This window comes from Pteropus vampyrus, unplaced genomic scaffold (assembly GCF_000151845.1).
Source record: "Pteropus vampyrus isolate Shadow unplaced genomic scaffold, Pvam_2.0 Scaffold69, whole genome shotgun sequence".
Classification (NCBI taxonomy): Eukaryota; Metazoa; Chordata; class Mammalia; order Chiroptera; family Pteropodidae; genus Pteropus; species Pteropus vampyrus.
In genome coordinates, this window is record NW_011888850.1 from 845,285 (window position 1) to 849,150 (window position 3,866).

The following is a 3,866-nucleotide window of genomic DNA, read 5'->3' on the forward strand; positions in this document are numbered from 1 at the left end:
GGAAACAGGAAACAAGAGAAGGAGGGAGCATTTTAGATGGGGTGGCCAGGGCAGGCGATACTGTAGTTAGCAGTCTAGGTCAGAGTCCCAAGATCTGCCCAGACCAAGAGCAAGTGTGGTCATGAGTGACCAGGTCGCAGGTTTCAGCAGCCAGGGCTGGCAACAGTCACATCTCAGGGGTCACTGCCCAAGGCCACCCCCACTTCAGCAAAAGTCACTTGGAATGTGGAATATTAGTGTTGGCCTGTCTCCCCTACTGTGCCGTAAACACCTCCCCACATATCTTCACCAGATGCCATGAAACCGAGAGGGGAAGGGAGAGGAAAACTGGAAAAACTGAACCTTTTACAAAAATAGACTGACCATTTACCTCAAAATATTACCTGTTTAAAATATTGAATCTGGGACGTGGTTTCATAGTGTAGCGGTTAGCACATCTGCTTTACATACAGAAGGTCCTGGGTTCACGCCCCAGTGGAGCCACGGTCCATGGTCTATGGCCATGCCACCCTGAACAAGCCCGATGTCTGATCCCGGAAGCTAAGCAGGGTCGGGCTTGGTTAGTACTTGGATGGGAGACCACCTAGGAAGACCAGGTGTGCTGTAGGCATAAATAATAATAAATAAATAAATAGATAGATAGAATTGGAATAAATTTACTTGACTCGAGTAACATATAAAAGCCCCTAGCAAAATGCTGACTCTTAAGGGGGTGCAGATCAGCAATAAAAGAAATACAGAATCTTAGTCGGCTCTCCATACAGCACATACAGCACTTGTGATGACACGGACCCAACTCAAAGGCTATATTTGGCAAAGAGAGGAGAAAAGACTCAGGATGGTAGCAGAAGACGCTGAGCAGACCCTGCTGCTCCCCTTCAAAGTGGGATAGTCATGGCCACACAGAGGCATAGTCACTTCAGGGGTTAGGAATTTACATCTCTGGAGAGAACAAAAGGATTACCCATTGTTTCATTATAATTTTTCTAAAGCTTAAAGCATAATTTAGGAGAAGCCATTTGTGGCAACGCTGCATTCGGTTACCCAGCACAAGTTTGGACGGGCCTGGCAGCTACTTCCAGCCTTCCAAATGTGGGTCATAAATATTCATTCATCAGAAAAGATAGTGTAATCAAGTGGCTTCACATATTTATCATCGTTTCTATGAAAGGCATTTATTATAATTGCCTGCATGGGGTTCAGGCAGCCTAGATTTTATATACAGAAATTAAGCAGTCACAATCCCTCTTGAAATTTAAGCCTGACATGTTGGTTTGAACAATCACATAAATATACAACTGAACAAAGCTCATCTGCAATTACTCTCCATCCCAGAGGAGGCTCTTTGTCATGTCCACTCAGTGTTTTGGATAATAGATGTAAAGCAGTATCGCATTGTTTTAATTTTCATTCCCTAATGACACATGATGTGGAGCATCTTTTCATATATCATCTCATAACTTTTGCTGATTCTATTCATTAAAAGAAATGCACTAGGCCAGCCCACACTCAAGGGAGGTGATCACACAAGGAGATGTCATTGAGGACCCTCTCAGTGGCTGCCTAACATAATTCCATTCAGAGAAGAATTGAGGAGAAGAATTAAAGACAAACATGGACAATGCTTTTGAAGAGTTTCACTACAGAGAAACGGAGAAATGAGAGGCTAGTTGCAAAAAGGTGCGGAGTTAAAGAATGTTTTTATTTTACTTATTTTACAACAAACCAGATCATTCTTATCAATAAAGGTGACATATTGAATATGTAACTAAATAGAATTCTATTTTATATTTTAATTCAGATGTTTCCTTAAAAAAAAAATTGTGCCCGACAGTACTTAGGTTTGTAAATAATAAACCTGAGAGAGGACTTTTCAATTACTCTATCTGTATCCAGGTGGGGGTTCATATCCCTGGGCTTCCAGGAAACTTAGTTACACACCCACTAATTACAGCCACACAGGTTTATTTAGGCAGATAAAACCAACAGGCCTCAGCAAGGGCAGACGTTCTCTCTTGGCTTGAAAACAAGCCTACAGCTGCTTAGAAAAGGCAGGATGCTGGGCCAAGACCTGCATGCGGCCAACGGTCCAGTGACACCAATTAAAGTGTTACCCAACTAGAGTGATCATTTAAATCATAGATGTCTACAGTTGCTTTATCTTCTGACTCTGCACTACAGAAACACAATAAAACGTGCACTAAACACAAAGACACAAGTAAATGAATGGGCCAACTAATTTATGAAAGCAAATGTCCCAGATCCTTGTCTGATATTAGTCCATTGAGAATCGCAAGTCGTAGGATCTCCTGGGAATGAGGACCAGGCAACTGCAGGATTTGGGGAGGGTCGTAAGTAATGGCTTTCTTCCCCTTCCACATTCAGAAATAACTCAGACATAAGAGACGGAATGGAAATTAAAGTGTCAGCTTCTCTACTGATGAGATGGTGTCTTAGACCTGAGTCTGTCCTCCTCCCCTTCTCAGTCCAGACCTTCGGTCACCGTTTCCTTATCCTGATCCCAGGCAGTGAGGAAAGAGAAAGAATGTGAATCCTCACAGCGGACAGCCCTCTAATGAGAAAAATGAGCCTTTGGATGTCACCTGCCATAACATATGTGGGGACAAAAACTTTAAAGTGAGTAAAATGCAGGATCGTGTTATTGGCAGGGCTAATAAGAAAAATTATCTTTTGCTTGGTTTGGACCATCGATAAAACACAAAGGTAAAGGTAGTGACACTTGTAATTTCCCAGTTGACTGTACATAGAACCAAGAAAAGCATCAATGGCAGTCACTTCTTATACCCTGTCTCCCCTCCCATCAGGAAAGAATCTTAGCCTATTCCATCCGGAACAAGGGACAGGCATAGGATGGAAACCAACAAGCCTACTCAAGTTTGCATGCTCTCAAAATTCATGTTAGCACAGAATTTTATTGAAATTCCTTCCTTTTCTGGAAGAGAATGAGGAAAGGGTGGGCAGAGGCTAGGGGTAGTATCTGGAAGAAGTTTCTCCACAGAGAAACATGGGTCGAGGAGGCTCTGGTCCACTAACAGCAAAACTAGCCAAAAAGGGGTCCAATGCCTCCCAGGGCCCTGGGATGCCTGATCTACAGGTAGCTCATCATATGTGTGAAAGGCAGGCCAAATACACACCAAGAAAGGAAATCCAACAGGTTGTATCACGCACTGACTGCACCAAGCCCTAAGCCCTAGGCCATGTACTGGGAATGCACGGATAAATTCATACTCAGGGTGACTGGCAAATTACAGCTGGGGCTAAGACCCCACCGCTACCACAATTGGGAGCCTTAAAGAGTTTTATGGTATGATACGCGACTACTTTGGGGGATAAATGTAGAATCTCTTTCACTAGAGTCTCTTCTCCGCTACCCAAACATATTCCAGGCAATCTGCTGAATTGAGGGATCTAGTAGAGAAGGAAACAGAGCCTTCACGGAGCCTTACATTCCACCATACATTCCGACTCTGCTTTTAGAGAACAGCCTAAGACTGGCTCTACTCTATCAGAGAAAATTCTGGATGCCCTGTAAAGTCCCTTCTACTCTGTGATTCTTCTTTAACTTTCTCTGCCTCTTTGAGTTTTCCTTCTCCTATATTTGATGTGCTGCTGTCAGCTTCCTGCTGGTAATGCTGGATTCGGAGCAGGTATCCACTCAGCCTGGAAGCTGCCACTGACCCCTCAGCGGGCTGGGCTTGGTGGCTTTGTGCTCTGCCCTTGGCACATTGTGTGGCCTTCTATCAAGGAGCGACCCTCACTTTAAGTTCCTTGAGGGCAGGGGCAGTTTCTTAGTCAACTTCACACTGCCAGCACCCATCACAATGCCTGGGACAAAGTCAACACTC

The 3,866-nt window shown here is 44.0% G+C and overlaps 1 pseudogene; it reads left to right on the forward strand.

The window, feature by feature from the left end:
• The first annotated feature begins 492 nt into the window (after window positions 1–492).
• Window positions 493–610, forward strand: LOC111740903 (annotated as a pseudogene).
• The last annotated feature ends 3,256 nt before the right edge of the window (window positions 611–3,866 follow it).